The 24,671-nt window shown below is 41.4% G+C and overlaps 1 long non-coding RNA gene across 1 annotated transcript in view; it reads left to right on the top strand.

The window, feature by feature from the left end:
* LOC309861758 overlaps positions 1-24,671 on the top strand; it is a 197,387-nt gene that overhangs the window by 5,438 nt on the left and 167,278 nt on the right. The window contains exon 2 of the long non-coding RNA XR_014310180.1: positions 20,391-20,487. This is a non-coding gene — a long non-coding RNA (uncharacterized lncRNA). The remainder of the gene's footprint in view (positions 1-20,390; positions 20,488-24,671) is intronic.

Genomic DNA, 24,671 nt, shown 5'->3' with positions numbered 1-24,671 from the left:
ATCCTGCTTTTGTGGGGGTATAGCAAAGGAGCCAACCCAGAGAGCTCCCAGTGGACAAAACTGGAAAAAGTGAAGCAACAAAGTGAAGGAGTATTGGATTATAACCCAAGTTACGAAATAAAAATCTGAGTTCTCACTGATGTAAATGAGTAAATAAACAAATGGAGAAAAACGAGAAAGTTCAGTTGCAAATTAATTCAAAAATATTTATTAACACTGTCTGTTGATGAAACATTGTCCTCATACCTTCTTTATGATTTAAAGAACAGTTTCCTTTTTTATTTTGAAGTCTTTGTTAAATCCAGTATGTGTGCCCCCTGACAGCTCCTGTTTCTTGCCTTGCTCTTTGTGTATTAGTCATACTTTCTTATTTGCTTCATGTCTCATGGTTTTTTGTTGAAAACTGGACATTTTTAGATAATATATTGTGCAACTTGAGATACTGATCTCCTTCCCTGGTCTGTGGATTGTTTTTGATGGGATTTACTTGTTGATTGGGCTGGCTCATTTTGGTGAAATCTGTTTCTCTGGTAGTATGATCTTATGGTACTGCTTCTCAGAAGGTGGAGCCTTTGGTCACGCCCAAGCCATTACCCTGGGATGACAGTGGTTTCAGCCCCCTTTGACTGCTTTTATTCTTGGTTTTTCTGTTAAGGTGTCTGTCTCACTTGGTATCCCACCAAACTGATAGTTTCCCCTAACTGCTGGCATAATGCAGTACTGTTTTTGACAGTGCCTGGTGTATGAATGGCTTCTCAGTCTGATCCTATTCAATCCAGCACCTTTTGCAGGAGCAGTCTTTGAGGGGTGTTCTGATCCCAGAAAGGGCTTTCCTTACCTCTTTCCTTTGTTGTCTCTCATAAACTACCTGCCCTATAGTTTTGGTTTTTTGTTCTCAGAGAGCTACCAGCTGCCTCTTCATTGTTTGCCACCAATATCTCTGATGTTTTTGAGAGAATCCTTAGTCTTGAACTTGCCGGCACTGTTTCAAATAAAGCCAGTTCCTTTGGCATGAGCTTCAGAGCTCTCTGTTCTTGGGACCCACCTTACTTCTTGGCGAAATCTCTGAGCCACTGCTCCAGAGGTGGGACAAGGGTGACAGCCATGCCTTATGAGCAGGTGCTAGACAAGGGCCTTTGGTCTGTCTCAGTGTGTTTCTCCCAGCATAAGAGCAAGCTGAGATCAGCAAGGGTGATCAGAGCTTCACTGTTCTTGCACTGATGTGCCTGATGGAGAACCTCTCCTTTATGAATAGAGGGTTGGGGGAAGGAAGAGGCAACATCTTGTCCTCACTTGCCAGGAACTTATTCTCTGCAAGTCATTGAGAAATGCTGCTGGCCATTCTCTCTCAATGAGATACTATATCTCTCGACTGGGAGAAAAGGGAAGAGGGACCCTCTTCTTCTTGGCCACACTTGTGCAGAGTGGAGCTTCCAGCTCTCTGAGCTGCTAGAAAGGAGGAGGAGAGAGAGCATGGCTTGTGGCCATACCTTAAGGGCCACAGAATATTACTGTTCTAAGATTTAGTAGAGTTTCTTGAATTAATGTTTTTTAATTGGTGTTTGCCCTTAGGATGATTTCCAGAGACTACATGATTGCTTTTAAAAATAGTTTTCACTAGTTACGGTTGCTGGGGAATGATTTAGTGGAGCTTCTCATACCACTCTTCTGAAAGTGGAACTCCTTCTGTTTTCCTGCTTTCAATCTAAACCATACTTTATTTTCATGAACGCGCTGGAATTGAAGAGTCTGTCTACATCGGCTTTTCTCTATGACTCTCTCTAAGGAGGGTGACCTGGGGCCAGATTCCTTGTAGAAAAAAAGTGACAGGAGGTCTGAGGGCAGGCTCTGCAATGGGTCCATCAGATGATTCTGATGGATTGACATAACTGATCTGCCTAGTGTGCCATGTTCAGTGACTGCATTTCCAGGAATCAAGAAGTCATAAGGCTGGAGACTCCATGATAGCAATCCACATGTCAAAGAGCTCCCCACAACCTCCCCAATTAACCAGCTGAATTCACAAGCCATTTTTTAACGAATTGTCGAACATGGGATGATTTTATATAGTATATGACTAACATTTTTTAGTTGGTTATTTATAGATTTACTAGAAAAAAACTAGAAAGATGAACAAGATGTAGAAATATAGATATAGATTTAGAGAGAGTATTTCTTAGTGTACAGATAGATTAAAGATTCAGGTCAGGTAGCAGATACTGCTGTGTTTCCCTTTTACAAACAAACGCATCAGTTCAGACTCCCACGCGGTCTAGGAATGGAGAGGTTTCCTGATTCTGTTTTTCTGTTCCATTTTGTTGTTTCAGTGCTTTAATTAAAGAGTGCCACTCCATACTTTGTTATTCTGCAAGGCCCTAGAAAATTTGGATGAGATGAGATTACACATTTTAAAAAGGATACAGGCACAAATGCACGTACATACAGAGCATATCAAAATTGAAATTTTACCATATTACTGCTCAGATAAGGCTGAAGAGCTATATACTTTCTTCCAAGTAAGTAAATTTAAAAGTGGTTTTGGAGATAAAGCAAAAATTGTTAAGGTGGTATGAAAATGAATTTTGAAAAAGGGATGTAACACATCTTTTTAAAATTTCAGGTAAAATTTCACATGATACCAAATTTTAGACAAAAAGAGTAATTATATGGGTTGTTTAACTTTGTGGCAAGATGGTGTATTCAGAATTCTCTCTTCTAATTAGTTGTATTGGACAGCTTCAAAAACAGGGGGCTCACACAGACAAAAGGGAAAAATAATGGCTCCTCTTCTTCCATCCACTTAGCCTTCCCATTTGTAGCTTCAGGTACAGCTAATCTTTTCCTTTTCATTCTTTGCAAAGCACTGTAAGGATTTAGCTTGAATGAGCAGACAGCTTGAGTCAACTTAAAAGAGGAGCGTCAGCAGGTCTCTGCTGAATTAGAGAGTCAGCGGGACAGAGGTTAATTAGGAGGGAACCAGCAGAGCCACAGTTCAGATGGACATGAGGCTTCCACTCAATTGGTGGTAATGTCATCATTTTCAAGTTTAAGAGCAACCTTCCAGAGAAGGCTTGTGATCGTTGCCATGGGCTGGTTGCCAGATAAACCATTGATGTCTATGGACTCAAAGCATTGTTTTTTTGTTGTCCAATTTTTTTGTTTTAAAGGCTTTGTCCTAAAATAGTTAACAAGTTTATGAATATGTCAGACCAAGCTGTGAAGGAAGTAGTTGTTAATATTCCAGCTCTGCATGTCTCATGGCAGCCTTATCCGTGTTTCTCAGTAGCATTGACTGCAAATGTTTGCATGTCAGAGTACCTGTGCCTCTCCTTCCTGGTCAGGTTCACCCCCTGTCCTTGCTTTTCTCCTGAGAAGAGGATCAAGTTTCAAAGAAATGGACACAGTCCTCCACTGCCCCACATTTAAAAATGAGAAAAGATTTTGCTGAAAACTAAGCTTAAGAAAATATCATCTGGAACCTACTTCTCTCCCATCTTTTTATTTAATGCTATTTGTCCTTATTCATCTTTATCTTGCTTAACCAGTTTTGTCAGTGAGCTTCCAAATGACAGCATTAACTGACATGGGTTTTGCTTTTCCTTGTTTCAAGTTGCCCTTGTAAAAGAGCTAAATAATTGGGCACATCGAGGAGACAGAAAGGAGAATTCAAAAAAGCAGTGGGTCTGGAAATTTCTTGGCACAAGGGAAGGACTGATCACAATAACCATGAGATATATGTGTGGTAATAAGGTGTCTCGTATTAGCACACATCCTCCTGGCCTCGGGGTCAGATTCTCCTGGCCTCACCTGTCCCCTGGACCCTTGGCCCCTGGACTGGCAGTCGAAACAAAAGACTTCATGTTGGATCTCATGCCTGCTTCCATGTGGTCTTCAGCTTTTCCTCCACTTCTAATCCCATAAAATGCCATACCATAGGTTACCAGATCTGCTTCCTTAAAAGAGGTCTGTTGCCAAAAGAGGCCAGATGACCCAACCCAGAAATATAGGAAGAGAACTCCCATGTGTTTGATAAACAGGAAAGAGGAGGCAGGAGGGAGGCAGGAAGGGGACTTTCTCTCTCCCTCTGATGTATTGTTCTGAGATACAGTTTTTCATACAGCTTGTCTGGAGACATCCTGCCCCCATCCAGCCGTTGGCCTTGTCACTTCGTGGCTTATTGTGATACAGCAATCTTTGCAGAAATGCATGCCTTCGCCTTGGCTGCCATTCTTGCCTTGCTTCCCGTAATTATTCTTCCTTCACAATGGGGCATGAACACTGAAGCCTTGCCCCACAGGTTGAAGTAGTTGGCCCCTTTATTTCTAAGTGTGTGGGGGTTTGCCAGAGTATGGGATCCCTTCTTCCTCCTTTATTTATTTATTTTTTTAATTTTTAAAATTTTTTAGTTCAGAGAGTCCCAGGGAAAGGATGCATAAGACTAAAGAAGATGGTGGCACCTCTTTCATTCAATTTTAAAAATTTCTGGGGGCGCCTGGGTGGCTGAGTCATTAAGCGTCTGCCTTCAGCTCAGGTCATGATCCCAGGATCCTGGGATTGAGCCCCACTTCGGGCTCTATGCTTAGCAGGAAGCCTGCTTCTCCCTTTCCTTCTCCCCCTGCTAATGTTCCCCCTCTCTCTGTCAAATAAATTAGTGAAAACTTTAAAATAAAATAAAATAAAATTTCTGTCTTTAATGCTTGCTATCTTCCCAATTAATTTTGATCCTCTGCTTTTGTGTTTTCTTTCTTCTCTACCTGGCAAAATCTGGCTTTTCCTTCCCAGCCCATCTAAACGTCATCTTCCAGGTTAAGCCTTTCTTGACACTTCTACACACACCTGCCATGCCACTCTCTGCCATCTCCAGCCAGGTGTAATAGAGCCTGCAACTGTGCTTCCTAGAGTACTGGCAGTGTGGTCTTGCTGGTTGGACCCAACATGACCACGAGCTTCCCCCTCCCCCACCAACTGTTACTGATTTTTTACCTCCAGGATGGCCCATAGAAAGTGTTAAAAAAATTTTGCTGAGTGACGGTGGTTCACATTCTCCTTTTTGCATTCATCATTTTTTTATCCGTCTCAGCCCAGGTAGGCCCACCTCTTCCCTGGGCAGGACAGTGACCTCTTAGCTTCCCTGTGGCCAATCTCCTGACAATTCAGTCTTCATAAACCACCAGACTGTTCTTCCTAGAAGTTGCATCCTCTTCTCCCTAGATCTCTAGCACCTATAGAAAAGGGATATTATAATAGAAATAATATAAATGCTCAAAGCCTAGACAGACAGTAATGGCACCTAATGAATGTGAGATATATCCTATCTGATATACATGTCCTTGTCTGGTATTCAGGGTCCAAATCAACTGAACTCCTGTACCTCCATTCTGCTATACAAACTCTCCATTCTGGGGCGCCTGGGTGGCTCAGTGGGTTAAGCCGCTGCCTTCAGCTCAGGTCATGATCTCAGGGTCCTGGGATCGAGTCCCGCATCGGGCTCTCTGCTCAGCAGGGAGCCTGCTTCCTCCTCTCTCTCTCTGCCTGCCTCTCTGCATACTTGTGATCTCTCTCTGTCAAATAAATAAAAAAAAATCTTAAAAAAAAAAAAAACCTCTCCATTCTGAAAATAAATAAATAAATAGGCACCTGGGTGGCTCCGGCAGTTTAGACTCTTGGTTTCAGCTCAGGTCATTATCTCAGGGTAGTGAAATGGAGCCCGGGTCAGGCTCTGTTGAGCACGAGGCCTGCTTAACATTCTCTCTCCTTCTGCCCATCCCCTGCTTGCATATGTGCTTTCTCCATAGTCCCCTCAAAAAAACGAAAAACAAAAAATAACTGCTCCCTGCGTTAGAGTAACTTGGAACATCTCTGTACCTACCCAGATTCTGTCCATCCTTCCCTCCCACCTTCACAGGTACCAGTGGAGTTGTTGTAACTAGATGGATTCCCACATATCTCAGCTTTTATAAGCATCAGAAATGTGCCATCCAGTTTTTCAGGCTTGAGATCTGAGTGTGCTAAGCTTTCCCCATCTCTTTCTTCAGTAAGACTGCAAGATTTCCAAAAGCAGGAACCATGTTTAGTACTTCTTTAAGAATCCTCCTAGAACCTGGGCCAGTAAAGACCCAACAAATATTAGTTGATTGATTCATTGCTACAGAATGTAGCCTGACCAAACCAGGCAGAGGAAGTTAATGATAAGCTTTAACCTATTAGTTTGGGGGTATCATTAGAGTATAAATTTTTTAAAAAGGAATTTTCTATTATTTTTACTTATGTCAGCATGGAAGGAGAAAAACAACACACATTTTTCTGTATGTCTAGAGAGAAATACTACTGTACATTAGAATAGTTCATTAAAGCATTCTTCTGCACCCTTTCTAATATATGCTATGAATCTTCAGAGCAGTCAGGGCACATTTTTTTCCAATTAATTTTTCTCTTTTGCTTTCCTGGCAGTCTGTTTTTCTAATAGCCATTTTTCTAAGTCAAACACTTTAATTTAGGTTGGAATGAAAAATCTGATTAAAATCTAAATTGGCTCAAGTTGCTGTGATCTTCTGGTTTGCTTTTTGCACTTACATAATTTATGCCCTAAATTGCTACATTAGGGCTTTCAGTCCATTTTCCTAACCTAAGGGTTTTAAAATGGTCTGGAGCTTTGAACCAAATAATCCTAATTTGTTAGCTATTGGATTACTCCATGTTAAAAATTTCAAGATTAGCAATAGGTTATAGAATGAATTTCCAATTTAGTTTTAAAACAATTCCCAAAGACAAGCACATACTTTCTTTTCTGTTGGTTGCTTTTTCTCTTCAGACTTCATCTTCAAATAAATTTAGTACTCACCCCAAAACTCATTTTCAGTGATAGATTCTCTGATACAATGCAAAAGAAACCAATTAACTTTGAATATGTAAGTGAGTGTTCCATAGGAAAAAAGATGTGATGTGGTTTACCTAGGTTTCCATTTTTCTATTTTCCAAAAACCTTTCTGATGATAAATTTTTAAAGATAGGATCTGAAGACCTGGAAAAATTGCTATATTGCAAAACAAACAAACAAAAACACCCCTCAAAAAACTCCACAAAAACCCAAAAGCAAGGAAACAAACAAACAAAACCCCTAAAACTCTGAACCACAGGGTAAGTTGATAAATCTGATTCTCACTTAGTGTCTTAGGTGGTTGAGTTAATAATTTCATGGCAAATGTATAAGACCATCTGGAAATACAAATTAGAACAAAAGTTCAGAGAACAAAGGTAACAAAAATGGGGAGCATTTATGAGAGAGAAATTGAAGTTACTCGAATGTCTTGTTTTTCAAGCTCAGCTTGTCGGGGTCAGACAGGGTAGTTGGCCCTATTGCTGTTCTCTGCAGATTGAAATTGGCTGCCTTGGGCAAAGGTCACCCCACGGTATCAATTACTTGCGGCTACCTGGAAAATTTAATTTCATGCCCTGCAATAGATCTGCTTTCTTCTGTTAGCATGAATGGCAACTGTCCCCAATTGATAACAAGAATAACTCATTTTCTCAGAGTCATTAGATTCTAGAAGCTCCTCCATTCAGAAAGGTTTCTGCAGATTTCTGGCAGAGTCAAAAGGTATGTTAACTAACATGCTGAGCGGATGGAATAAAAGCTGTGTTCGCCATATTCTTAGCCTTTTTCAAGACATTGTTTGGTTTCTGATTTGTAGTGAAGCTCACCTAAACTTGTGTATAATTGGTATTTAGACTAACATAGGTTTCTGCATGTATTTCCTCAAAAAAAAAAAAAAAAAAAAAAAAAGGAACATCTAGGGATGTTAGCAATCCAAAAAAAAAAAAAAAAGTCTGTATTTTCAAATGACAGGGAATCTGGTCATAGGGAACTTATTTCCAGGGCTTAATTTTGCCTGCAAACAAAATTTAAATGTCTATAAATAATTTCTCCATCTTCTCCCCAAATCATAGTCTTTGGAAAGGTGAGGTAAGAACTGTTTTCATAGTGAGATCAACAGTACACTAGGAAGCTGATAGGAATATTTAAAACAAAGAAGCAAAGAACAAACTCTTTCTCTTTAGTCTGCTCCATTATTGACCTGGATGTAAGCTAGAAGAATGAGAAAGCAAAACTGCCAGAAACCCCAGGTAGTTAATGACCAAAGGAAATATTTTATCATATATATGCTCCTCATTTTTTTCTTTTTTGTTAAACTTTTTTCCTTTGGCCTTAATTCTTTTCTTTTTAATTTTTAATTTTTTATTAACATATAATGTATTATTAGCCCCAGGGGTACAGGTCTGTGAATCGCTAGGTTTACACACTTCACAGCATTCATCATAGCACATACCATCCCCAATGTCCATAATCCCACCACCCTCTCCCTATCCCCTTCCCCCAGCAACCCTCAGTTTGTTTTGTGAGATTAAGAGTCTCTTATGGTTTTTCTCCCTGCTGATCCCACCTTATTTCATTTTTTTCTTCCTTACCCTCCAAACCCTCCACGTTGCCTCTCAAATATCTTTGGCCTTCATTTTAATGAAAAATGGTCCTTATTGGTTTCATCAGCATTTTAATAAAGAATAAAATTATAACTCAGTTAAATAACCATGTACATCTCACAATATCTGTTTTTTTTTTAAAGCAGAAATGAAAAATTAGGTATTAATTGGTGTTTCTTGCAGAATATGTATATGGGCATTTTTACATGCACACACATGCGCATGTGCACACACACACACACAAAACATACATGACGGCCTAAACATGCAGTTGTGAACAGAAGCCTTACTCCTGTTTGCCTGTAATAGAGTCATTGGAGAGCACAAAAGGGACCTCACAGGTCACTTCCTCTCCAAATTACCCTGCCAGTTCTCATTAATAAAGCCAAAAAGCCAAACCCACCCTGGTCATAAAGCATGTAAGGGAAAGGTAGAACCGTAGAGCTTAGGGTGTTAGGCATCTCAGCAGGTGGGGAAATGGTGGGGAAGTGAGGGAAGATGAAGAGGTGGGTGAGAATTGCTTCTTCTCTGGCCATTAGTTCCAATAACAATGCCGCATCTGAGAAGAGCTGCCATTGTCAGAGGAAGCTGCAAATATTTCCTGCTGAGGGTCAGAGGTCTTCAATTTATTCCATCCTTTTGATACAAAAGGCCATACTCTACTCCTCCTTCCCCTCATGCTAAGAAATAAATGAACTAGCTAATGTGTTGCTTTCGGCTGATGATCTACTATTATAGTTATTTAGATGATTTTTAAAATGTAAGTGGACTAAAAAAATACTCTCAAAACAGAAACAACAACAATAAAAAGCCTCTGGAAAGGAAGAGAAGGAAAATGAGGTATCTTGGTTGAGGTATTATTACCTTTTAAAGAAAAGGTAGTGATTTTCTAGCGTGGCTCCCTTGTCATGCCAAATGGAAACTGGAACTCAAAAGGCAAAGTGACTTGCCCCAGTTCACATAGCTTCTTAGCTTCTTAGGGTCAAAAGAGGAATTAAAACCCATGTTCTTAAACCTGGGACAATTTGAACATTAAGATAAGTGTAGAACATTATAACCCATCGAGAGGAATAAAAACTCTAATTCTATACTGATGTAAATAAATAAACTGGGGAAGAAAGGAAAGTTCTTTTTTAACTAGAATGATAATAAATACAGAAGAACTGATTGATCTAAAAAATTGCAAATAGATGCTGAAGTTGGTGAGAAGTCTTGATGAGAAACAAGCTATAGAGTCTAAGGATTTCATCAGCTGTTGAGATAATTGACAAAAACTTTAAATAGACTGTGTCTTAGATAATTATATTCTTTCAATATTAATTTTTAAAAATTTGGTAATTATACTGTGTGTAAGAAAATGTCTTTTTTTTTTTAGGAAAAAATACACTGTAATATATTTAGGGGCAAACATTTAGAGTCTCTATCATTCTCAAATGGTTTAAGGGAAAAATACATGGATATATACATATATATGTATATATCCATACAGTGTATATATAAAAATGAATGTATTTATGAATATTTATCTACATATACATACGTGTATATATTATATTTTATAGATGAAATGATAAAGCTAATGACACAAAATGCAAACTTCTAGCAAATCTATATAAAGGATTTATAGTGTTCTATGTACTAGTTTTGTAACTTCTCTATAAATTTAAAATGGTATCAAAAGAAAGAGTAACATGAGAAAAAATCAGGAATGCCTGGGTAATTCAGAAGGCTAAGCATCTGCCTTCAGCTCATGTTATGATCCCAGGGTCCTGGGATCAAGTCCTACATTGGGCTTTTTACTCAGCACGGAGCCTGCTTCTTCCTCTGTCCCTCACCCCACTCATGCACGTGCATGTACTCTCTCTCTCTCTCTGAAAAATAAATCAATAAAATCTTTAAAGAAAAAATCAGGCCTCCTAACTCTTAGACCAGAGGCAGTTGATTTAAGAATGAAATTTTAAGATCTTCAAGGTTTGTATTTATATAACATACCTGGCTTAGTCACCCAGATTGCTATAACAAACTACCATAGACGGGGTGGCTTAAATGATAGAAATTATATCTCAGAGTTCTGGAAACTAGAAGTTCCAGGACCAACGCATCAGCAGATCTAATGCCCAGTTTGACCACACTTCCTGTTTCATAGATGACCATCTTCTTGTTTCCTCACATGGTGGAGGACAGAGACTGAGAATAAACACCGGTGTTTCTTCTTACAAGGGCACTAATTCCAGTTGTGAGGGCTTTATCCTCATGACCTAATCACCTCTCAAAGGCCCAATTCCCAATACCACCACATTGAGAGTTAGGATTTCAACTTGTGAATTTGGAGACACAAATTCATAGTTTGTCCCTAATACTAATGCCTACCAAGGTGCCCCAGTATGTGGAATATTCCCTTTGGCCAGCATGTGATTCCTTTCTTGGCACTGAGCCTCTAGGATGGGGCTGACATACTGAATTTGGGTGGTGCTTATTCATGTTTGACACAGATTGAATTCAGGGCTCTGGACTGACAGAGCTCCACCATCAACTCTTGGCCTCTAGCTGCATGGTGGGCTCATGCTTCTGCTCTGACCCATCTGTGTTCTGATCATGAGGCTGCCTCTGGGCTGCAACATCCAAAGGTGGCAGGGGTACAATCTGGCTTCCTACTGGTACACTGGACAGTCACCCCAACACTCCAAAGCCTCCATGCCACATGTCAGGTAGTTCTCCACAATGGCCACACCTGTGTCTATAGGGCTTTTAAAGCTTTGGTTCCATGATGCTAACAGACTTTTTTTCTTTTTTTTAAGATTTTATTTATTTATTTGACAGAGAGAGAGAGATCACAAGTAGGCAGAGAGGCAGGCAGAGAGAGAGGGGAAAGCAGGCTTCTCTCCAAACAGAGAGCCCAATGCGGGGCTCGATCCCAGGACCCTGGGATCATGACCTGAGCTGAAGGCAGAGGCTTAACCCACTGAGCCACCCAGATACCCCAATGCTAACCAGACTTTTTCAGTTAATGACCTCATGCTATCCTGGGTGGGTCTGAATACCTGTGAGATAAATAGTGAACATTCTATGTGTGAATGAGACCAATATTCTAGCTGCCCAGGCCCCTCAACCACATACCCTGTTAATGGAGGTGTGTAGAAGGCAGGAGTACAATCAATATGGAAAGAGATCACAATCTATAAAGACACTGTTGTAGCCTAAGGAGGTCAAAAGAAGACATACTTGGAAGATATGCTCTTTTATGTTGATGCTGTAAAATTTCCAATGATAAATTCACCACAACCAGAAAATGAATTATTGCTGGTACATTCCTACATACTTTTAGGAAGACTTGCATTTGTGGTCATCATCAGTGAACCCCAATAACTATTTGAGAGTGTCATTGGAAGGCAATATTCAGAAATAGATAAATGAGGCAGGGTCATGAATGAAGATTTCACCAGCATTAAATTAGCAGTATGAGGAATGGCAAAGGCAGACATCTAAATTGTTTCAATAGAAACAGGTTCTGAAGAGTCAAGGCATCATCAGTAATACCGACATTACTACATTTTTCTTGTGGTGACAGATATGAAATTTGGCAGAAACAGTGCATTTGATAATAAAGAATACAAAAAGAAAGTAGATGTTAGCTCTTCTTGGTGCTTAGACACTTGGAAGAATCTTCATATGCTCTGACTGAGCAATAAACAAATGCATAATTTCTACCTGTTATTTTTTTTTTAAAGATTTTATTTATTTATTTGACAGACAGGGATCACAAGTAGGCAGAGAGGCAGGCAGAGAGAGAGAGGAGGAAGCAGGCTCCCCGCTGAGCAGAGAGCCCGATGCCGGGCTTGATCCCAGGACCCTGGGATCATGACCTGAGCCAAAGGCACAGGCTTTAACCCACTGAGCGACCCAGGCACCCCTTCTACCTGTTATTTCAAATCTCCATTGCTAAATCACTGTACCTCACAGGAGCCCATGAATATTGTAATCTATTTTTTAATCAAATTGCTTAGTAGATAAGGTCTTCATGCAGTCTGGTGAGTACCCTGCCTGTGGTGTTGTCTTACTTTGATGATAATAATTTAAGAAGAGTTACTGAGAGAATTCTTGAATTTGTGGTAACTGTCTCAATTTTCTCACCTAGCTGAGGGGCTAATTTATTATTTTATACAAAAGGTAGGATGCTTATTTATTATTTTATATTGAGAAATGTTATTATCAAGCCCAAGAAGATGTAAAAATTGGATGACCAAAGTATTTTCTCTATATAGACAAGATCCTGGGGAAGCAAATTTATAGGATCAGAAATAGGGGAGTTTATTCTAAGATGGGGATGTTTAGTGTGGTCATCAGGAATTGACATCCAGATGTGGGTGGACTCACTGGGTTGCTAGCTTTGGCTTAAAAGGGCATACTCTCTCCTAAACAGTGCCAAGAGGGGTGGCACAAGTCCATAATTTTGAATCTGTCTTTGTTGAAGACCACCAAACATGGCTGATCATTCTTTCTGATGGGAGTGTGTCTTTTTTTTTTTTTTAATTTGTTTGTTTGTTTGTTTATTTATTTATTTAAAAGAGAGTGAGTGAGACAGAGAGCATGAGCCAGGTAGAGGGGCAGGCAGGGAGAGAGAACAGACTCCCTTCTGGACAGGGAGCCTGACATGGGACTTGATCCCAGTATCATCATGACCTGAGCCAAAGGCAGACACTTAACTGACTGAGCCACCAAGGTGCCCTAGGAGTGATTTTTATTTACCTATATTAACACTTTCAGATAGGTTTACTCTGCAAGGGAGCTAGAGCCTCATGGACATTGTATATTTTTATTTATTATACACTGAATATCTGTGCGCTCCATCCAAATTCATTTTGGTATCCTACCCCTGAAGTGATGGTATTAGGAGGTGGGGCCTTTGGCAACTGATTAGGCCATGAGGGTAGAGGTGTCATGAATGGGATTAGTGCCCTCAGAAAGGAGACTCTTGAGAGCTCCATCACTCCTTCTGACATGTCAAGTTATAGCAAAAAGATGGCCATCTATGAACCAGGAAGTGGGCCTTCACCGGATACCCAATGTGCCTGTGACTAGATCTTGACTTCCCAGGCTCCAGAATGATTAGAACCAAATTTTTATTGTTTATAAGTCACTCCATCTGTAACATTTTGTCATAAAAGTACAAGCGGAGTGAGACACTTTTCAGATTTGTATAGCTGATACTTTAACTCTCTGAGGGCTAAGTTTCCCTCATTTATACTTTATCAGGAAGCATCTCATATCTCTCTTGCCAATGAGGGCTGACCTATTCCATAAGAGATACAAGCCTATTGACAGTGATTTCAGCCATGTATTATTTTGTATTAAAGAATGTTTGAATAATTGAAATCTGTATCCTAGCTTGAATGCTCATTTTCCTGTGATACAATGGTGATCTCCCTGATTCCCATACTCTCCAACAGGGAGGCTAAGATGCTCCTTCCTCTCGTGCTATTTTAAAAGCACATTCCTTTAGTTATAACATTTAGTTTCCTGTGCTTATTTTACAGTTCTGCCTCTTCTTCTGAACTGTGAAGGTATGGGCCATGCCTGACTCACCTTTGAATTTTCCAGAGGCAGTATCATGCTACTATGGTAAACATCTTGGTCTTTGGAGTCAGCCTGTCTAATGTGGGAAAGCTGCTCTAGTGTGTCTTTTAACTTCAGCCTCCATTTCTCAACTATAAAAAGGGGATATTAATAATAACTGCCTTATGACTTGTTGGGAAGAGTATGAGGTGAAATGTGCATGTTGCTTAACATTGTAGCTGCCATTTAACTGCACATCTTACATATTAGCATCCAGGTAGTAATAGCACATGGAATACAGTTACATGAAAAAATATTTACTGAGTGAATGCATGAGTATGTGAATAAATGAGTAAGAGATGCAGCCAAACCTGTGAACTGAAGTCACAAATAGAGCCCCCAAATCACAAAATGGGTCCATAGTCATAGCCCATTGACACACAAAGACATTCACTAAATGTGGCTATAATAAAAAGAGGAATGAATCTCTGGGCTTCCGGAGATTTTCAGCATCTCCTTCTTTGCCCAAAGGGACTTTTCCTTAGATATCTGGTAAAGACCCAGCTCCATTGGATGACAGAATTAATGTGAGGAAGGGACATTAGAAATCATGGAATTCACTCCCTTTTGCTTCAGAAGTGGAAGGTTGAGGCCCATAGGTTTCAAGAGTCTTCTGAGGGTTAAAGGATCCTGTCCTTTGGAGCTTCTGCCATACCTATTAAAACATCAGGACTATGACAGTTGGTGGTGTGACTAGAGGCACACAGAGTAGAAGGTCTTTATCTGTAAGGGCAGAGATTAACTACAAAGTTTTCAGGCCTCTTTTTGTGGTGTAGTGTTCTTAAAAGAGCTGCTTCAGCACATGTACACTGGTGTATATCACTGTGACAGGTAGACACATCTTAAAACAAACCTCACAAATACAATTCAAAACAAACCCAAGTTTCTAAGAACCAGTTCCTTACATTAGCTCATGAAGCCCATCCCCTTGTCGAGAAGAATCAAATCCCCAAGTAGAAGACAAAGTACCTGATCTTTTCCAGAAGACCATGTGAATTTCATTTCTTCCCCTTCCAGGACTAGTAAGATCTCAAACAACCCCATCAGCCTGGCTCACAGAGGTATGGAGGCCTTGCTTTGCTAAGTAGTTGGTAGATAGTGAGAGCCTGAGATCTCTGTACACACCGAGTTTCAGCTACACAGCTGTACAATTTAGTTTTGCATGAAGCTCTCTGGCACGTTATTCCCCTTGCTGGCTAATCATGTGGACCAAATGAAATGTGTGTAACAGAGTGTTTAAAATTATCGCAAAGCTCTATGCTGTGGTGATCTGTCCCCATTCTTCAGGGCTTTGTTAGTATACACTCTTTTTTTTTTTTTTTTAAAGATTTTTTATTTATTTATTTGACAGAGAGAGATGACAAGCAGGCAGAGAGGCAGGCAGAGAGAGGGGAGGAAGCAGGCTCCCTGCTGAGCAGAGAGCCCGATGCAGGGCTCGATCCCAGGACCCTGGGATCATGACCTGAGCCGAAGGCAGCGGCTTAACTCACTGAGCCACCCAGGCGCCCCAGTATACACTCTTTAACTTCAGAGAGCTCTTGGTTTGAATACACTTACGACCTGCATATTAATAAGCTTTGTCTGTGTGTGATTCTGGTAAATAAAGTCAACTTAAGTGATAGCTGTTGGACACGGGCTAAAGCAGAATGGGAGTAAGCATTAGACACAGGGGTTTGGAGTTTCAGTTAGCAGTTACCTGTGTAACGCAAGTCTCCCCAGCCTGAGGGCAGATTAACAAAATGCCATCAGGCCTGCAGCCTCTTGATCACACTTGTCCATGAGGGGTCCAGTTCCTATTGAATGCCCCTCCAATATTTTGATCTGTGTCAATAGGTATAGCTACTTCTCTGCCATTTTCCACTGGGTACCACCTTCTTCCTGTGCCAGGCCTCTCCCCTGGGGGCCACATACACAGAACAGTGGCACGCCATGTTTTCTCTTACTTTCCATTCTCTATCACACTCAGTTGGAGCATTCTCATAGCAGGACTGCCCCCCTCCCTATTATATATTTTCCAGAGTTTTAGAGGAAGGTTTCCTCTTATTTCCTACCCATGCTGCTCTCCACTGAGTCCCATATGGAGTACAAAAGTGCTGCACCAGGAGCAGAAATAGGTGACGGTCTCACTGTGCATGGTTGAGGCTTTCCTTTAGGTCTCACTGGTTGTAGCTGGCTTCTGTCCTCAAAGCTTCTCTCTCAGGAAATTTAGCCTCCTAGGGTCTGTGCTGTGGACTGAATGTGTGTATCTTCTTCCTGTACCTCAATTCATATGTTGAAATCCTAATTCCCAGTGTGGTATCATTGAAGGTGGGGACCTTTTGAGGTGATTAGCTCATGAGATTAGAGCCCCCATGAATGGGATTAGTGCCCTTTTAAGATCGCTATCTCTACTCTTTGCTGTGTGATTATACAACAGAGAGTTGGCCACCTGCAAACTAGAAGCAGGGCCCTCACCAGACACAGAATCTGCCACCACCTTGATCTTGGACTTCCCAGACTCTGAAACTGTTGTAGAAATCGCCCTGTCTATGATGTTCTGTTATAGTAGCCCAGATAGACTAAGACTGTCTGTCCCACCAGGTTTCGTTTTGTTTTCACATGTCCCCTGAAATGTCTGCGTCCCATTTAGTCTTTACCTCCCTCTTCTCCTGCCCCACTGCACCTGCTTTTTAAAACTCTCCTTGCTTTTCCAATATCCATTCATTCCATAGATTTATTTGAAGTGTATTTACTATATGAAATGTTTCTCAAGCTGTAAAATGAAATCGCATTCCAACTTCAAGCAGTGCTGAAATGTCCCGTAACTTAAAACCTTATAACTAGAAACATTAAGCTTATGGAAAATTGGGGGAATTGTGACTATAATTTATTATGTATATTTAGTTTTAAGAGATGATTTAAACCCAAACACTGAAATAGATTTAAATAGTTCTATTAAAAATATTTACTCAAAAATTACACATCAATGAAACTGCAGTATGTGTCATTTTACAGCTCCAAATTGCAAAGTAAACCATTAACATTTGTGGATACTTACCTAGTTCTCTTGGCAGTAAGCTCTTGGAGGAACTGAAGGTCTGGAGAACCTGGAACGGTTCTGGGGTTTGCTGGGGATGGCCGGATGGGTGGGGTAGGAAAAGGAATGGGCACCTCTTCCTCTTTTAACTACCCCTATCCCCTCCTCCCTATTTTCCACGTTGGCCCTAATTTATTTCTCTTTGCCCATGAAATATCTCCACTGGGTGGGTGGAGTGGGAGGCTGGGAGATAAGACAGGATTCAGAGAGGAAGAAAGAAGGCATTCAACACAAACTTAATTTCTTTGGAAAGATCTTCAGGGTACCTGGGTGGCTCAGTCGTTAAGCATCTGCCTTTGGCTCAGGTCATGATCTCAGGGTCCTGGGAGGGAGCCCCACATCGGGCTCCCTGTTCAGCAGGAAGCCTGCTTCTCCCTCTCCCTCTCTCCCTGCTTGTGCTCCCTCTCTCACTGTGTCTTTATACGTCAAATAAACAAATACAATTCTGTTAAAAAAGAAAGAAAGAAAGAAAGAAAGAAAGAAAGAAAGAAAGAAAGAAAGAAACATCTTCAACATTTTCTTCTCCCATTGGAGATGACATCACATGGTATCCACAGTTTCTTGTGTCACCTGGAGAGTCTAATATGGGCACAAGAGAGGGAGGAGTTGGGTGTAGCTGTGCCCATATTCTCTCCTCCCCCACCCCGGTCTATCCTTTATTTCAGCTTTTGGAAATTCAAGCAACAACTCATCCCTGCTCAGGCAAACACCCAATAATGGGGGAATTACTGGCCTTTGTGATTTACTTAAATCAGAACACCAAAATTCCTGTTCCTGAGTTAACAACAGTAAGGGTGACATCATGTAGGGGAAGCGAAGGGGTCAGTTTTGGGCTGTGGTGCTTTGGGAGAGAGATCTGGAGGAGCTATCATGGCCTGTCATCGCTGGAGGTCAGTGTGAGACCCCTGGATCTTGGGAAGTCTTTTCGGATTTTCACATTTCTGAGTGAGGTATTCCCCCCATGTAGGTTCTGACTGTATCCAGAGCAACTCAGCATCCTCAGCCTATAGCCCTGCCTCCTAGAAAGAAATCTAAGGTTGCTTGTCTAGGAACGGAGGGGTTTGCCATATTGGAAAGGTCACTGGACTAAGACTTAAAACACTTGTGGAATTTCTGTTCTAGCAATTAACAGGACTGGGTGCTCAGTCTCTCTAAACCTGTTTGTTTTTAATCACAAAATGGATTCAATCTATCCCATTCTACTAATGAAATAATGGGGAAAAATAAGAAAATGCATGCAAAATGGTTTTCTAGACTATACAGTGCTGGTCACATATAAAATATTATTATCCAGGTGAAGCTTCAGCAAATAAAAGTAAGATTCTGGCCATTCTATGTAAAGCAATTGCTGTATTTGTGGTGTAGACTTCCATAAAACTAGCTCTGTAGCCTCAGAATGAAATTGAATAAAATTACAATAATAAACAATTATGAAATAATAATAAGACTTTCCCATTGTGACTATTTATTATGTGTCGGGAAATTATGTTAAACACTTGGCATGCATTACCTTTTAAAAAATTCTGTGCAATCATATGGAGTAGATATTTTTATGACGCTTCCTTCTCTGAGGCTAAGAGTGTCGTGTGACATAAGGTGAGTTGAAGTCAAGTGAGATCTATCTGACTTTGGAGCCCAGCTCTAAACTGGACTATAAACATGTTAAATAGCCACTAGAACTAACTTGAACTTCCTTAGAAAGGAAGTCTTAACTAAAGACAACGGGTCCTTGTCTGACTCTTGCTACCTGTAAAATGTCAGTAGTCGATTTTCTCAAAGAACTATAAGGAATGATTGTTTCCTGAATATCAATGCCCCCCCCCCAGGAAGATGTGTAGTGTATGGGAGGGTGGGTGCTGCATAGGCCAGACCAAATGATACTCTGTGTCCCCTGTTTTCATTAGCATTAATTCTAGTTTTTACTTTGGTGAGACTCTTCTAAGACCTAGGAGATTCCATTCTCCAAAGAGGACTTGCATGGGTTTCAACCAGATGTCCCCGATAATTTACTGGGAAAACTTTTAAGCTAACTTTTCTTCTTAGGGTGTTCTCAACCATGCAGGTGGTGTAAATTCAAACCGCACACCCACAGAATGACAAGTATGAACGAGGCTGCGAATTCTCTAGGAAATCTTTTTTTCACAGCTCAGAACCCAGATCAAGTCATGCATATTTCCTTGTCATCTCCTTTTGCCGGTACACCATTTCTCCCCCTTAATCTATACTTTGACTTTACAAGTCTCAGATTTTGACAGGAGTCTAGTTCTAGCTCCCCATCTGGCACAGACCTGGTCCCCTGTGTCATTGTTAAAACCCAAGGGCACCAAATTTGTCCAACCTCCTCATCACCACCTGCCTTAACATTTACTTTCCACTCTGGATTGTGGCCTCCCTCCTTCATTTTTGGCACCCCCAGGGTTTCCTATACTTTCCTGTTTGTTATCATTTCCTAGCATTTCTAGGTGTTTGGCAGTAGGTGGGGTTTTCAGAATATATAGTCTGCTACACTGGCAGGAAGAGAACCCCACCAATATTTTTTCATAAGTAATATCTGGTTAACAACTAACAGGAGAGGAGGAAAAGAAGAAAGAGTCTGCCACCTGAATGGATCAGTGGCCCTACTCCTTAAATCAGAAGTCAGGATGCGGGGGGCGCCTGGGTGGCTCAGTGGGTTAAGCCGCTGCCTTCAGCTCAGGTCATGATCCCATGGTCCTGGGATCGAACCCCGCATCGGGCTCTCTGCTCAGCAGGGAGCCTGCTTCCTCCTCTCTCTCTGCCTGCCTCTCTGCCTGCTTGTCATCTCTCTCTGTCAAGTAAATAAATAAATAATCTTTAAAAAAAAAAAAAAGAAGTCAGGATGCGTAATTATAAGTTTCTTTAAAGTTCAAGGAATAGAGCAGAAAAATCAGAACTGGTCCAAGAGGTCCAAGAACAGTGGTGAGATAGGCAGCACTGCCCGCAGGGCTCATCCTGACTCAGGGCTGAGGAGAACGTGTCTCCAGAGATCAGCTGGAGCATGATCCACCAGTGCTTTCACAGCCTGCCCGAGTCACTCCCAGTCATCCCATCTTCCCAGAGCGTAGAGGAGGCCCAGACAAGAATCCCAGCCTCTTATCCAGGAGAAGATCTCTGCCATGGCCTTGAGTGCCTCCAAGGACAGGTTCTGCAAAACACATTATATGTTCAAATGCTGTTTTTCTGCCTCTCTCTTTTCTTATAACAGGTCAGGAAAGAACTTGAAGTTGACTTAGCCACAGGACATGAGAATTGAACACTTAAGTCAAATATCCAGCTTATTTGGTTATATTGCTAAACATAAGGTAAGCCATGAGTGTTCTTGGTTGATCCATTCCAGTCGGTCAGTGCTAGGTACATTTCTGAACAAGCAGATGGACTGACTTGGAGAGGACTGGTGGCAGTGGCAGTAGCACTTGGGTAGGGGAGTGGACAGTTAGGAAGGAGGCCTGTTCTTATTCACTGTTTGCTGCCCTTCTGGCTGACACCTGAGCTATGCTTACTTTGTCTTGCACACAGTCACAAGTGAAGCTCACTTATCTCGCTGAACTCTTCCTCTTCCTTCCCACATTGTCATCCTTGTGATTCAATCCAGGCCACGCTCAGCATGCTTATGATTGAGCAGCCGCAGCTGGAGGAGAAGTGCCTCCACCGAATTCATCATTGGCCTCGGCTGATTGTCACTGGGGGCACTTGCCACGTCAGACAAACTTCCCCAAGGGAGACCGGATTCAAGTTTATCCTAGAGATGGGAAACTTCAGAGCTCAAAAGGGCAGTGCTCTTAGAGTACATTTTTTCCTTATTCCTTTAGAGCTGCCAGTTCTTCAGTCACTGAGAACCTATTTCATAGTCCTTTGATTAATTTTAAGACTGGAAGTATTATTTCTCCTCCTTGCTCTCCAACCAAGGTCCAAAAAGGTCTGGTGATGTGCTGGGATCACGCTGCTCACTTGAGGCAGGATCTGCCTTTCCTAGAGCAGTTTTCCCCCTTATCCTCAGTGCTTCCCATAAGATGGTAACAGACAAAGCAGATGAACATCTGGGAAATATCCCCCATGCCCTCCACCTCCTAGACAAAGTAGTGGAAGCAGTAGTTAGTGGGTCTGTCTTGTTTGCTGTGGATTCAGTAGAAATAGTTGCTGAGTAGAGCCTGCACCCTGGGCTTAGTCCTTAAATCTCCAGCCTAACACGGCTGTCTGGTGAGGAGCTTAAAGAAACGAACACTTTCTTTGGAGGATCAGATCACTCAGGCAACTTATAAAAAGGGGACCATCGTTTTATAGGCAGGTAACTTCTCCAGGTCTTGCTCCTTTCTCTGCTTCAAAGGATGTCATAGCAACAGGGCCTATACCTCTAGGTTCCCAAAGACCTTCATGTTAACTTTCCTGGACATACAGCCTCAAAACCAATTCTTCTTTGAACCAAGGTCAGAGAAATCTAAACTGCCTAGAAAGTATAAAACGTGAACCACCTTTTCCAGTCTTTGTGTCCCTTGTGATACTGGGGACTCATTCTTGATCCGTCTCTGGGATGAGGGTATTCCCGATTTTAGAGAAAGCTCTGTTGTAAGTATCTGGAAATTTTCTTCCTAGCCTCTGGATCCTCCTAGCTATGTTGGAGGCAGGGCTTGCCACTGATGTCAGACCAGAAGTGGTTCAGTTAGTCGTTCTTTCAGCTCCTGGCATGTGGGGTTGGATGCAACTGCTCTGGCTTTTGAATCTCTAGTGAGTGATACAGAGAAATATGGGGGTACTTACAGGTGAGTTCTGGAAGTCCCAGCAACGTTAGGAGCTGCTAAGTGCTGGAGACCTCCTAGGGAGCTGCTGTGACATCCAGACCCTTCTGGCAATGACATTGGTTGTGCTTCCAGAACCTGGCTTCCCTTGGCACCTGTATACCATCTACATCTAAGACTAGTTCTACGTGGGCCCCACTCATCGATTTTGCAAGTTATCCAATCTCCTTCCAAAAAATTTCTTTTCTGCTTCAGCTAGCTAGGAATAGTTTCTGTTGTTTGCAACCACAGATCCTGACCAACCCTGTCTCCTTAAAGTTGTCTCAATGGGGGGGGGGGGAGGGGGAGTGTGAGTATTTGCAGTGAGCTATGCTCATGGCATCTTATTAAAAAGGAGCATAAAGGGACACCTGGGTGGCTCAATGGATTAAACCTCTGCCTTCGGCTCAGGTCATGATCTCAGGGTCCTGGGATCGAGCCCCACATCGGGCTCTCTGCTCAGTGGGAAGCCTGCTTCCTCCTCTCTCTCTCTCTTTCTCTGCCTGCCTCTCCACCTACTTGAGATCTCTGTCTGTCAAATAAATAAATAATATCTTAAAAAAAAAAAAAGGAGCATGAATGTGAAAGCTTCGTGACTGAGGCTTACAGGACTGAGGCTTCTCCAGCTGCTGGCAGTGGGGACAGGAAAGGAGGTCATTTATAGTCAGCAGGGGGTGGTGGTCTATGTTAAATCACCTGTGTGACTTCTGTTACAGCTCCCACACCCGTAAGTTAAAAGCAGGTACTGACAGGCATCCTGTAGATTTATTTTTCCAGCTCTGCCCTCCCTCTTGCTCTGGCTCTCCTTTCTAGCCAAAGTCAGTTAGCCCCACAGCTGGATGAAATAAAATGGTTATATTGGGAGGCCTTAAAATTAGCATAGTTCAGTATGTTTTAGAGTTGAGGCCCTTCCCTGAGTAGAAAATGTAGGCTTTTCTCACTTTCTCTGCCACAGCTGCTGGGATAAAGTCAGGAGCTGTCTGCTGCAAGGGCTCCCCTGAACCAGACCTAACACTCTCTTTCCCCAACCCCTTCAAATCCAGTCACGACTACACCCACCATCTACCACGGTGAAAGACAAGCCCACTCCATCAATGGCACATTTTCATGTGGCTTTCCATTTTTCTTAATCACCTTATTCCTTTGCTCTTCAAAAGTTGAGGATAAATTATTTAACAAGTCTCCTGGGGTTAACTTTATGAGAAGTTCAAGCCAGTGCCCATCTGCTCTAGGTTAGAATAAGCCAAATGCTGAAAGTTAATCCTTCTTGTTCCACTCTGGAAAACACCCAACCATGCACACACACGTGTGCACACATGAGCACTCACAGACACACACACCCTACAACAGCACCTTCCAAACCATATGGCCCAAGCAGTAAAACATCAAGGCTTGAATCACCCTACCCAGGCCAATAAAAACTCAACTTTGCGCCCTCACATAGTTGAGCTTGTGCTTGGGAAGTAACCCCCACGTGCCTGGCTCTGTGATTGAAATGCTGTCAGGACTTTCAGACAAGGGAATAGGTTCTATTTAAACGTTCATATGCACCTACACCTTTCTGACACATGCATAGAAGTGTGGAATATCAGAGATGAAAGGCCCATCTATGACATATGTAGAATACACACACATTCCTATTATATAATGTATTAATTCTACTGCCTTTAATTTTAACTTTAGGGACAAAGATCAGCTAATGCAATAGTTGTGAATCTTTTGGCTTTGAAACCTGATTTTGACATATTTTTCCTGGAACACCTTTTTAAGCCAGAGCTCAGTTTATGTGTAGAATAAGGACTAAAAATAGTACTTAGCTAATAATATCATAATAATATAATATCAGTATAATAATATAATAATAAGTAATATTGATATATATTATATAACATATTATATATAACATATAATAATATTATAATAATATCCAAAGAAATCTTAGCACCGTCTGACAAACAGAAAGCCAGGAAAATGATAGCCATCCTTGTTATTCATTTCAGATGGATTCTATTTTGAAGGGGTTAGCCAAAGAAAATGCATTTATGAATTAGTAATGAATTCCCTCTCCCTGCTTTTTAATTTTCAGACATACTAATTTCACCCCATTAGGACTTCTCATCAGAGAAATCGGTTGCCATAACTTCAATAAAAGGTAAAGCTTGCTCTAATTCAGTTTAACGTAAGCAGCCTTATTGTCAATGGGTGATAAACGTTAGAATTAAAAAATATGTATTTTTGATATAGCTATTTATATAGCACTTGCCTAAGGAAGTTTCTTTATTTTTTATAAGAAGAAACTACTGTCCAGAGGAGGGACTTTGCCTTAGACCACAAAGCAAAATGAAGAAACCAGGTTTCCAACCATGAGGCCAACTTCAGTCTATATCATCCTGCATCCAACTAAAAGCCTATGACCTGATTTTAAACTACATGTTGGCACATTTATATGTTCTGAGTCAGGAGTTTGGTGGAAACCTATTGGATTGTGTGCACAGCAAGTCACCCCTTTTCCACCTCCAGCTCTTTTTGGGAACTGCTCCTCCCCACATGCCCACCACCATGGCTCTTGGTGGCTATGTTCATACAATATGACTCAGCCCCTGGCCAAAGTTCCAGGGGTGGATACCACACCCAGCTTGGGCCAATAGAAATACTACTTCTTAGGAATATGGAATGAAGTGAAGAAAGTCAGTCTTTTAATAGACACCATTATT

Source organism: Mustela nivalis (genome assembly GCF_964662115.1).
Source record: "Mustela nivalis genome assembly, chromosome: 3".
Taxonomy (NCBI): domain Eukaryota; kingdom Metazoa; phylum Chordata; class Mammalia; order Carnivora; family Mustelidae; genus Mustela; species Mustela nivalis.
This window is presented reverse-complemented; position numbering and strand designations above follow the sequence as displayed.